The sequence below is a fragment of the Carlito syrichta genome, unplaced genomic scaffold (assembly GCF_000164805.1).
Source record: "Carlito syrichta isolate Samal-C Ts95f unplaced genomic scaffold, Tarsius_syrichta-2.0.1 Scaffold288734, whole genome shotgun sequence".
NCBI classification, from domain to species: domain Eukaryota; kingdom Metazoa; phylum Chordata; class Mammalia; order Primates; family Tarsiidae; genus Carlito; species Carlito syrichta.
The window spans coordinates 24985-38213 of record NW_007232830.1 but is presented as its reverse complement, the minus strand read 5'-3'; the positions used below and the strand labels follow the sequence as shown (position 1 = coordinate 38213).

General features: G+C 43.9%; 1 pseudogene; it reads left to right on the top strand.

Moving 5' to 3' along the window:
• The first annotated feature begins 432 nt into the window (after nt 1-432).
• LOC103255927 lies at nt 433-2421 on the top strand (annotated as a pseudogene).
• The last annotated feature ends 10808 nt before the right edge of the window (nt 2422-13229 follow it).

The following is a 13229-nucleotide window of genomic DNA, read 5'->3' as shown; positions in this document are numbered from 1 at the left end:
CACCAGACTGTAAACACCACGAAGACAGGAACGGCTTGCCATAGTTAACCACTGTATTCTTAGTACATTGCACAGTTGTGGATGCAGAAGAAACAAATGAAATTTGTTGAATGAACTATCCAAAGAAATTAAAGAAAATGGAATAAAAAAAATAGGATGACACTCAAAACTCGGCTACTAGAAAGATAAAGAATTTTTTAAAAACACTTGTACCATTCTAATAATATTTAAAGGCTTGTTGGCAGTTAATTTGGCAATAAAATATCAAAGGGAATAAAACAGCTGACTACAACAATGTGTAACTATAGGGTATTTAATTATAGCTGATAATGTGAAAGCCAGATTAAGGCATAATAGAAGTTAATCAGAAAAGTTGAATGGCGAGACTCAGCTTTCTGAAAGAGCAGTAACCTAACCCTGTGGTTCATCACCATGCCCTCTGAGCTGACCAAAAGGAAGGCAGCCCAAAAGAAGGAAGTTGCCAAAGTTTGACAGTGGCCCAGGAAGGGACATAAAGAAAACAGAGATGCTGTCACAGAACCACAGGTGGCAAAGAAAAAAAATGAGGAGGTCAAATGGCAGAGAGTCTACAGAAGTGGATTTGCTGAATAAGGGGCTAGAAGACTTTGAGATGAAGAAAGCTGCTGCTCGAGCTATCACTGGTGTCCTGGCCTCTCACCTCAACAGTACTGATGTCCACATTATCAACATCTCTCTCATCTTTCATGGTTAAAAGCTTCTCAGTGATACTAAACTCAGTGAAGTGGCTCACACCTATAATCTGAGCACTTTGTGAGGTCCAGGTGAGAGGCTTACCTGAACCAGGGGTTCAAGATCATCCTGGGCAACTTTGTGAGACCTTGTCTCTACAATAAATAGAAAAAATAACTGGGTGTGGTGACCTGTACTTCCAGCTGTTTGGAAGGCTGAGGTGGAAGAATCACCTGAGTCCAGCAGGTCGAGGCTACAGTGGCTGGATGAAAGAAAGAGTGAGAATTGGATTTAAAAAAACAAACAAACAGAATTACACTCAGGCCATCTTTATGGTTTCGTTGGCTTAAGTGGAATTGGAAAATCCATGCTACTTTCAGCTATCAGGAAACGTGAAGTACGAAGTGCCCATCCCTGAGCATATCATCATCTACCATTAAACTCACAAGATGCTCCCTAGTGAAAAGACACCCTTGCAATATGTAATGGAAGTCAACGCAAGTGTGTGGGCCATGCTGGAGAGTGTAGCTGAGCACCTGGCTCATGAGGATGTGGAATATGAAAAGCTCATGAAGTTCTGAGTGCCTGGAAGAGCTGGATGCTGACAAAATGGAGATGAGGGCCTCATGGTTCTTGCATGGACTGGGTTTCACACCTGCCATGCAGTGCAAGAACCTCAAAGATTTCAGTGGGGGCTGGAGGTTGAAAAGTGCCCAGAGCACTCTTTATTTGGCCCTTCATGCTGTCCTGTACAAACCCACCAACCACCTAGACCTACATGCTTGCATGTGGTTACAAGAAGAATTAAAGACTTTTAAACGCATTTGGTTCTCATCTCCTGTTCCCTGGATTTTCTGAATGGTGGCTGTACCAACATCATTCACAGGCGCAACAAGAAATTGAAGTATTGTAGAGGTAATTTTCATCAGCTGAAGACAAGCCTGGAGCTGGAGGAGAACCAGATGAAGAGATTTCACTAGGAGAAAGATCGGATTGTGCACTTGAAGAACTACATTGCTAGGATTCATCATAGTGGTGCCAGGCTAACCCACAGGCCCAGAACAAGAAGAATATGCTACAGAAAATGATGGCATCAGGATTGACATAGAGGGTACTGAGTGACAAGACACTGTCATTTTGTTTTCCACCATGTGGCAAGATCCTTCTACCCGTCATTATAATGCAAAATGTGAGCTTCCAGTGTACAGAACATAGGCCTTGCATCTGCAATAATCTAGACTTTGGTATTGACCTCAACACATGAGTGGCTCTGCTAGGGAACAATGGAGTAGGGAAGTCAACTCCTCAGAAGCTGCTAACTAGAGAAATGAGAAATATCATTGGGCAATATGGTCTCACTGGAAAACAACAGGTGAGCTCAATCCAGAGCCTATTGGATGGACAAAAGTGCCAGGTATGTCTGGCCTGGCTGACCTGACAGAGCCTCCACATGATCTTCCTGGGTGAGCCTGTCAATCACCTGGATATTGAGACTGTTGATGCACTGGTTGATACCATCAATGAGTTTGAGGGTGGTGTGATGCTAGTTAGCCATGACTTCAGACTCATTCATCAGGTTGCACAGGAAATTTGGGCCTGTGATAAGCAGACAATCACCAAGTGGCCTGTCTGCTAGACTTCGTGGAGCACCTCAAGTCTAAATTGGTAGATGAAGAGTCCCAGCTCACCAAGAGGACCTACAATTTGTGAGCCTTCTGCCTAAACTTGGATCAGGAGCTTCATATGGGGACTAGCAGCTACTACCTGGACCAGACACTCACAACAGGATCCTGGGGCAACACTCCTGCATTACCACAATACTATTCCCCTCTTCTCTCCCCTGACCCTCAACCTACCTTAGCTGCATTCTGTTATCTTATTTACAGCTCGACAGTATATGTCCATTTCCTATCTTCCTTCCAGTTACCATCATCTGTGTCTGGACATGACTGGCTATTCCCTCCAGCCCCTTGTTGGATACCTTACCCTGAGTGGGATGAAGCCAGAAGCACCTGAAAGTTAGTCCAAGGGCCCAAGCTCAGGGTTTGGCCTATAAAGGAGCTTAGAATCCTTGTTTTCTGGGTTTTGGTGATTTTGGAGGAATTCCATTCAGCCTATCACCACCAATCCTTTTTGTTTCTTATTTGAAGCTCTGGACCAGGACTTAGTCTTGGTCGGTTTTTAAATAATTATTTAACAATGTAACTTTAAGAACTGCATGACATCTACAGTGTCCAATAAAGAAAGAGGAAGTCATGGAGGAAAAAATAGTTAATTGGTTCTAAAACAAAAGTGCTTCATAGATAGATTATTCAGAGATATTTTGTGCTACCTCAGAGGGTAGACAGCCACCATCAATAAAGTTATTCAATAAGCTAAATACTCATTGTTCATGGATCAGTCTGTAGGAAAAATGCACAAATGACAGAGCAAACTTTCAATACCAAAAGTACCTTGATGGCAAGCTTGATGGGTTTGTGTCTGACGAGCACTGGACAAGTCTACCTGATAATCATAGTAAATCCTTTGCTTTAAATTCCAAATAGGATCAACTGAAACTGCATTTTCAAGTCTTAGTTATAATCTTAGATTATTTTGAAGCAGGAAAGAGCATCAAAAATATGTTGACCAGCTTCCACAACCTGGCTGTCTGGGTCAGATCATTGGAAACTGTTCTGTGCTATGTTCTGGCTCTGTAGGAATACTTGACTCTTTAATAATGTCTGCACTGGGTCAGGGGGTAAGTTGAGGAAGATGACAGAAATGTTTTGTGCATGTAACATTTTTGCCCAATCTGTTATGTCCTTGCTTGGTAAATGGGTCTCAGAAAATGTCAGAGAGTTTCCCAATAACAATAACTTAATCACAGAAGAAGATATTAGGTGTTATTGATTAGGTGCAATGAGTAAATCAACTCAATGCAACATTTCTGCAGACTTTTTTGTAGCTCTTCCTTTAGTTTGTGTATACCACATATACAGAACTTCACGCAAATGTGCTAAATTATGCTTGAGTAACCCTTTAATAATATCACTTACATAGAACTTATAATGTGTCTGTCACTGTTCTTAACACTTTTTTACATGTATTTACTCAGCAGATCCTCATAACAACTCAAAGAGGAATGTTGTTATTTTGATAACTCCCATTTTAAATGAAGAAACTATATCCAGTGAGGTTAAATATCTTGCCTAAGGGCTTATGTATGTAGAACATCTAGAATTCGAATCCAGGAAGCCTATGGCCTGAACTATTTTGTTACTTTGACTCTAAGGGATGTTTATTAGGCTCACACGTAGTGACATTATTTCTTTATTATATCTTTGTGTGTGTGTGTGTGTGTGTGTGTGTGTGTGTGTGTGTGTTGGAGTCTCACTCTGTCGTCTAGACTAAAGTGCAGTGGCATGCTCATGGCCACAGCAGACTTGACCTGCTGTGCTCCAGCAATCCGTCTGCCTCAACCTTCCAAGTAGCCAGAACTACAAGGAGCCAGAACTACAAGTAGCCAGAACTACAAGTAGCCGGAACTACAGGCATGTGCTACCACACCCGGTTAATATTTGAATTATTGTAGAGATGCAGCCTCTCCAAGTTGCCCAGGTGGGTCTCGAACCTGCGGGCTCAGGCAATCCACTTGCACCTACTTCCCAAAGTACTGGGATTATTGGCTGAGCCACCAAGCCAGGTCTCTTTATAATATCTTAAGGATGTCCATAAACATTTCAGCAGCATTTTTCTAGACATTATGCATTGTACTACCTTACAAAACTTTATTTAGAAATGTCTCCAAACCACTTAGAAGAGGCTTCTGATCATTATCAAAATGGTTTCAAGAAGGAAAAAGAAAAAGAATTCCAGCTTCCCAAGCCAAATGCAGACTCCTTTCATGAGAAAACAAAACACATGTGGCCAAATTTATCCTAGAATTCTTTGAGAATTAATGAATGAAGACGTTGGCAGAATGGTGTGTACTCTCTCTCTCCTTTTAATATTCACTTATCTTCTTAAGAAGAAATTATCTTTTTGACCCTTTGGACTGTGAAAATTGTAATTTTAAAGTTATTTAAAGAAATTAGCAAAATTAGAAGTTTACAATATAACATTTTATTTATTAAAGATGCATGCTTTAACCACAGCAGTCCTCCAAATTGTGTGCAACATGATAATTACAAAGAATTCTAGGTGTTTTCTTTTAAGTACAGACTTTTAATGAAAGAAACAGTTAAGACTAACTGCAGTTGTTGAGAAAAATATAAATAAAACATTAAAATTATAGGGTAGACTAGAAAAGACTGACAGAAATAAATCTGCCTTCAATAATATTTGTGAACTGGTGCTAGTAAAGTCAAAGGGAGATTCCCAATCTAATGCTTCCCCTTGCTTTGAGGACAGTATGTGCGCACGTATGATTCTATGAGGATAAACAACTCCCAACTTTACCAGCACCTGTTGGCCAATCTCACAAGTAACTTAAGCCCAGAATAAAGAAACCCTCCTCATTTAAAGACCAGTGGCCTCAAGGCTACAAGAAGTTCGAGGTCCTCTATTATAATAAAAATTAGTATGCCTTGAGAGAGCAAGATATAAGACCTGGGTAACACTGAAGGGATACAAATGCCATCAGAAGAAAGGGGGACAAGAACATTTTTATCGGAGATAAAGAAAAAAATAAAAATAACACAAGGGAGTTCCGGTAGGATGGCAACGGCACAGGTGGAACTGTGAGATTCTCCGTAAGAGTGAGTTCCCATAAAGACTCTTGCTTCTCCCCTCCCGCCCCCGACCCCGCCATCCACACTGGTCCAAGGCTTGGAGGCCCTCGGTCCCACACAGCGCCCAGCTACTGCAGCCTCAGCCACCGCCACCGTTCCGACCCAGGCGACCCCAGGCCCCCGGCCACATGGAGCTCCTGGCTTCCTTCCTGGCAATACCGCCTCACCTGGCACCAAGCCGCCGCCACCCGCAGAGGCCCTCGGTCCCCACCTTGTGGAGCTCTGGGTTCCCTCGCTGGCTACACTACTCTGCCCCGCACCCAGACACTACTGGTCCCCTCCCTGGCTGAAGCACCCAGCCCCATCTTAAGCCGCAGCAGCCCGCAGAGGCCCTTGCACCCACTCCTCGGAGCTACGGACTCCATCCCTGGCTGAAGCGCCCTGACCAGCCAAAAGCCTCTACCGCCCAGAGACCCTCAACGCCGGCACCTAGGAGCTCCGGGCCCCCTCCCTGACTGAAGCGTCCAGCCCTGCCTCAAGCTGCCACCCCCCACAGAGCCCCCCGTGCTGGCCCTTCGGAGCTCCGGGCCCCTCCCTGGCTGAAGCGCCCAGCCCCACCTCAACCCACTGCCTCTGCGGAGGCCCTCAGTGCCTGCTCCTCGGAGCTTCAGCCCTCCTCCCTGACTGAAGCGCTCAGCACTGCCTCAAGCCGCTGCCCCTGTGGAAGCCCCTGGTGCCTGCGCCTTGGAGCTGCAGGCTCCATCCCTGATTAAGCACCCCACACAGCCCCGGGCCGCTGCTGATGGTGGAGGCCCCCGGCACAAGACATTCGAGCTCCAGCCCCCTCCCCGATTGAAGCACCCTGCCCAGGCAAAAGCCACCGCCACCCACAGAGGCCCTCCGAGTGGGCCCTCAGAGTATTGGGTCCCTCCCTGGCTGAAGTGGCTAGCACTGCCTCAAGCCACTGCCTCCACAGAGGCCCTCGGTGCCCATCCCTGGGAGCTCTGGGCCACCTGCCTGGCCGAAGCGCCCAGCCCCACCTCAAGCCACCACAGCCCATGGAGACCCTTGGCACCTGCCACTTGGAGCTCTGGGGCCCCTCCCCTGGCTTAAGCACCCAGCTCCACCTCAGGCCACCGCACCCGCAGAGGACCCCAGTGCCTGCTCCTCAGAGCTGCCTGCTCCATGCCTGGCTGAAGCACTCAGCCATTCCTCAAGTTGCTGTATCTGTAGAGGCCCTTGGTGCTCATCTCTCGGACCTCCAGGCCCCCTCCCTGGCTAAAGTGCCCAGCCCTGCCTCAGGCCACAACAGCCTGTGGAGGCCCTCAATGCCCACTCCTCAGAGCTTTGGGCCCCTTCCCTGGCTGAAGCACCAGCCTTGCCTCAAGCTGTTGCCAGCGCAGAGGCCCTTGGCTCCCTCCCCTCAGAGCTCCAGACCACTTCCCTGGCTGAAGCACCCAGCCCTGCCTCAAGCCGCTACCCCCGGAGGCCCTCACCAACTGCCCTGTGGAGCTATGGGTTCCATCCCTGACTGAAGTGCCTTAGTCTGCACCAAGTCGCCAACACCCATGTAGTTATGGGCTCCCTCCTTGGCTGCTGTGCCCAACCCAGTCCCAAGCCTCAACCACTCCGGGGTCCCTTATGGGCTACACCGCCTGGTCCCCAGCCTCCCTGAGCACTATGCTGACCAGCAGTGCCCACCAACAATGCTTAATTTTTTTACTAAGAAATGTGTGGCTTAGTAAGGAAGAAAAATAGATGATATGACAATTATAGCACATCGGGGGAATTTGGGTGATGGTGGGCAAGTACAGATGAGGAGGGGTATTCCTGGAGCATAATTAAAACTTCTTGAAACTTCATTATCAGAGAAGATCTTAGGGCATAGATTAAGGACCAGGCCATGAATGGAAGAATTAGTTATCTGAACTATGAGAATTAGAGAATGGAGAGTTATGAAATAAGAATATAATTTTCCTTTGTAAAATTGTGGATTTGGAATTAAGATAGCTTAAACTAACAAGCTTTCTAAAGTCCAGCACTACACTGTCTAATCTAATAGTCACTATTTGCATATAGCAATGTTAAGTTAAATTTAATTAATTAAATTGACTTAAAATTTATTCTCTGTGGCTATTAGCTACCATATTGTAGAGTACAAATATAGACCATTCCTACTAACTCAGAAAGCTCTATTAAATGGTGGTTGCCTAAAGAATATGCCTATATTCTGCCTTCCTTTTCTTACCCAAGGTCAAATGACTAATTATCTATGAATCACAAAGGAAAACAAACTGACATTTAGTTAACTGTTCAATCATTATTGAAAAGTATATCCAAGTGATTTTTTTTTAAAATAAAGATATTGCAACTTCATCTGAGTTCTGTGTCACTCTTCTACTCTAAGATGAGAAAACATCATCTTTGTGTTTCGATCTGTAGATGCAGCTCAGTGAGAGAATATACACACTTTTGTCAATTGTATAATGCTATCATCAACTAGGAAGGAAAAAAGAGAGGGATAAACAGCACAGCATCTGATATTAAATAGTGTCTCCTTGCTTTAAGGTGAGATGTAATTGATAGAGGCGTTATCATCTAACAATCTTAGTTTAAAAACCTGTAATAGAGTTTTTCCATGAAGAAGCAGCAGGGAGAGACTACTGCCCCAGGCTCCGCCTCACTACTGCAGCAGGAGAGAATGCAGGCTCCAGGCTTTTCCTCCCCACTTCAGTGCCTGACTGGGCACTGGCAGCAGGGGAAGTCCCACCAGGGAGAACAGTAGAGGCACCCCACCACCAGCTTGAATGCAGGACAGGAAAGTGCTCCAACTTGCTCACCATGGAGTAACAGACCTGATCTCTGTGACTGGCAGATCAACTGCTCAGGGGTTGATCGTGACCCAGAGGGAATACCCTGAAAGCAAAAACTTCAGAGGGACCTGACAAGTGCTAAATCCCAGCCACCTACCTCTACCCTGATCCAGCCATGGGATAAAGGGTGTGGCAGGAAAAAGATGAGAAAGAACTCCAAAGAGATCTGTAGTGAGTCCAGGGTTGAACAAACCCCCTCCTCCCCAGCAATCCTCTGAACATCAGACCCACACAGCTAGTCCACTACTAAGAAGGATAAACCCAGGAATAGCCTTGATGTCAGTTGTAATAGGATAACTCCATTCCAGGATAGGCCTGGCTGGGACATCCCCACATCCACCCCCACCCCATGAGTACATACCTGGGGTAGCAACAATCCTGCACCTCTCCACCAGAGGAGATCTCCCTGACCATGTGAGAGTGGGAAGGGAGGACTGCAGCCCTATCCACCTCCACTGCCCCTCCTCCTTCCCTACCCTGGACACTAGGGGGAGAGAGTGAAAGAGGAGAGAGCAGGAGAGGGCAGGAGAGACATTTTTCCTTTGGGTATGAATATGTATGGGAGGGCTTGATCTAATCCTCCCTCTTATTTTCTTTTCTTTTTCTGTTTCTTCTTCTGTTTGTTGTTTTCAGTTTATGTATGTATGTGAATTATTTAATGTTAAACTTTACATTTTTCTGTTGTTGTTGGTTTTTTTTGCTCTTTTGTTCTTCTGTTTATTTTAAGTTCAAGGTGTGTGTCAATATTTGTGCGAGATTTTGGTCTGAATTTTTTTTTCTGATCCTTCTGTTTTACTTCATTTTGTCCTAGGTGTGTGAGGTTGTGTTTAGTTTTTTTTTTTTTTTTTTGGGATTTTAGTTGCTGTTTTTTCTTTTTTTCTCTTTATTGTTATTTCAGTTTGTTTTGGAGTGTGTGCTTGTTCAATTGTTTTCTTGCTTTGATTTCTGCTTTTACTGTTCTGTGTGTTTTTTTTATTTTAAAAAAGTCTTTATCCTTTTATTTCCTTCTGATTTTCTTTGTAATCTTCATTGCTGCCACTGTATTGTGAACCCAGGGAGTACACACATGTACCCATTGCATAATCATATAGAAGGGTGGTGGGGAGTGGGTCTCAGGAAACACATACTACAATCAGTGAACACTAATTTGCAAGTAGTTCCTGAATCCTGGCTACCCATTCCCTACTTTATTTGAGTTTCAAAACTACAAAAGAGCAAAGCATCCCACCCACAGTCGTATTTCAAAATAGAACAAATCCAGAGCCCAGATTAGGGAAAAATAGAAGGATAAGGAAATTTCAGAAGGAAAAGCCTATTCCACTGGCACTGAATAACAGAACTAAAGAGAAAAACAAGAGATCTCTCACAAATGAGGAAAAACCAAAGGAAGACCACAGATAATTTCAAGTATAACAAAGAGAAAACTCCTAAAAAATCATACCTGGGAGTCCAAGCAATGGAAGTCACCAAGGACTGGTCCAAGAATATGACAAGGATTGGGTAATGGATGAAAAGAGTGAATAAGACTCAAGAAAGACAAGATGCAACACTGAAAGATCTTGTAACAGAGATTTTGACTATAAAAAATTTCATCCAGAAATAAAAAACAAGATGAAAAACATGGAAAGTAGAATTAATCTAGCTGAAGGAAAAATCTGAGAACTTGAAGACCAGAGCATGGAATTAATCTGATCTGCAAAAAACATAGAAAGAAGACTCAGAAAAAAAAAGAACAAAGCCTACAGTGATGTGTGATTACATCAAGAGGCTGAATCTATGCCTGATTGGTATCCCAGAAGAAGAAAGGAAAATGGAGAACAAGTTGGAGCAAGTATTACAGGAGGTAATCCAAGAAAACTTTCTCCATCTCATCAGAAATATAGCCAGCCAAACATAAGAGATACAGAGAAACCCCAAAAGATATCAAGTGAGAATATCAACCCCAAGAAACATGGTAATTCACCTACATGAAGTAGGCACAATAGAAAAAATCCTAAAGCCATCAAGAGAGAAAGTTCAGACTACCTACCGGGGAAAAGATACAGGAGACTTATGGCAAGATGGCAACAGGGCAGCATGGTCTGTGAGACCCTCTGCAGAAGAGAACACACAAAAAGACTCTAACTCTCTCCCATGGGCAGCAGCTTCCATCTTCGGCAGCCTGCTCTTCACAAGGAGCTCAGCTGCTGTCACCGCTCAAACATCAGGGCAGTCTGGGCCACCACTGCAGTCGCGTATGCTGCCGCCATGGCCATCACCCCGCCCATGCCTGAGGTGACACATGACTTCAGACCATGAAGCCCCTCCAAGCACGATCTACTGAGGTTGCCACCGCTGGGGCTGCTGCTGCCATTGCCATGCCACGCCATGCCACGCCACACCCCTCCACGCCCCTCACCCGGAGCCAGGCTCATGTAGCTCCTTCATGTACCAGGAGGCGGCCACCTACTACCTCCCATCCTGGTTGCCAATTTGCAGGCTTCAGCAGCTGCAGATAGAGATTAACTGGAGTGGTGAGATAGCAGCACCTGCCAGGGATCCAAGGTCACAACATCAAAAGGGGAATGACAGAAGCTTTTCCCCCTTGATAAATAGACAAAGCCAGATCTGAGTAATAGACTGGGCAGGGAGCCCAGATCTGAACTACCCTTCATAGCAGGCCAGGGGCAACTGATCCTAACTGTGAACAAATCTAGAAGACTGCAAAAACAGCTAGAAATCAGAGCTGAAAGGACCTTGGACTTGAAGGAAGTCTCAGAGTGTGCTTGGTTGGCTCTGTTAGTTTACTGACTTTAATCTATTTCTTTTCTTTTCTTTTTTTATTATTTCTCTGTAAACCCCATCTTTGTATAGAGGAATAGCACACCAATAAGGAGGTTGGTTAGATTGTATGTTAGCAACATTGCACGTTTTAGTTTTTTCATATGGTTGTTGGTTAGTTTGTAGTCATGGTTAGAGTTTTTCTTTTTATTTGTTTCAGTCTCTGTGCCTCTTTTCACTTGTTAGTTGGTGCGCTCATCTGTTTTCCCTCTTACACCTCTCTCTCTCTCCACCCCACTCTTACCACCACTGTCTGCCCTATTCTCTTCCCTCTGTTAACCTCATATTTCTTGCAGGGAGTAAACCTACAACCCCACTGCATGGACAGGTTCCAAGGCAGTGGGAAGTGGGTTTCAGATTATCCACATACCTGTGAGTGGATAATGGGATCTGCAGACAGATTTTGAATCACAGTTCCTCCCTTCATGAAATCTCAAAACTGCAAAAAGGAACACCCCCAACCTACAGTCCAACTCCAGAATTGAAGAAAGCAAGAGGAAACACATAAGAAAGAATAGGAGATTGTACAAACAGAAATAAAAGCAACCCCTCCACCCCTGAATAACAGAATAAAAGAAAACGTGGAAGTGGAGGGAAGGAAAAAGTAAGGAGGAAAGATCTGCACAAATGAAGAAAAACCAAAAGAAGAATATAGGTATCACATAGACCCCTGGGAGGTCAGACACTGAGAAAACAGACTTCGGAACACAAACAATGAAGAGCCCCCAGAATGACTGGTCACATGCAACAAACCCAGACATCAAGACAATAATAGACAGAATTTAAAAATTGGGGGAGAGTCAAGAGGAAAATAGGAAGGAGCTGATGACAGAAATAGCAGTAACGAATACTGTGATGGAAATAAATAACAAACTAATAAACATGGAAGAAAGAATCTCAGAGTTTGAAGACCAAAATACAGAACTAACCCAAAGCATGAAAAACATAGAAAAGAAGTTTAAAAACACAGAACAAGACCTTCAAGAGATGAATGATTACTTCAAGAGACCCAGCCTAAGAATAATTGTTCTTCCTGAGGCAGAGAGAGAGTCAGAGGTCATACTGGAACAAACATTTCATGACATCATTCAAGAAAACTTCCCTCATCTCATCAGTGATGCAAAAATTCAAACACAAGAGATTCAGAGAACCCCTGCAAGACAACAAATGAGAAGATCAACTCCAAGACACATAATAATTCCCCTAAACAAAGTAGGTATAAAAGAAAAAAATCCTAAAGGCAGCAAGAGAAAAAGGTCAGACTACCTACCAGGAAAGACCAATTAAAATAGCAGCAGATTTATCTACAGAAAGCCCCCAGGCCAGGAGAACTTGGAGCCCTATCTTCAACGTTCTAAAAGATAAACCATTTCAGCCAAGAATAACCTACCCAGCCATGCTAAGCTTCATCAATGAGGGAGAATTGAAATCTTTCCCAGATATCCAATCCCTAAGAACCTACACTGCCACCAGATGACCTCTACAAGAAAAACTTAAGAAAGTACTGAACACAGAAGAAAAGGAAAAAAGAACAACAACATTCTTCTCAAGAATACAGGCAAAATATTAAAAACACAAATGAACCAACTCCAAAGACAAAATAAAGACAACAAACAAACAGGAACAACAACTCTATAGGAAGGCCATTACATAATGATAAAAGGTTCAATCCATCAAGAAGAAATATCCATCCTAAACATATATGCACCCAACATAGGATCGCCAACTTTCATAAAGCAACTTCCAGGTAAACTCAAAAAGATATTGACTCTAATACTATCCTAGCTGGGGACGTCAATACCCCACTCACAACCCTAGACAAAAAATCAGCAACAAGATCTGGAACCTCAATGTGACTCTTGACCAAATGGACTTAATTAATACCTACAGAACACTCCATCCAACAACCACAGAATATGCATTCCACTAATCACTGCATGGAACGTACTCTAAGATCAACCACATACTTGGCCATAAATCGAACATAAGCAAATTTCAAAAGATCGAAATTTTGCCATGCACCTTCACAGACCACAGTGAAATAAAATTAAGCATCAATACCAACAAGGTTCCCCAAAACCAACAAAGACATGGACACTAAACAGCATGATGC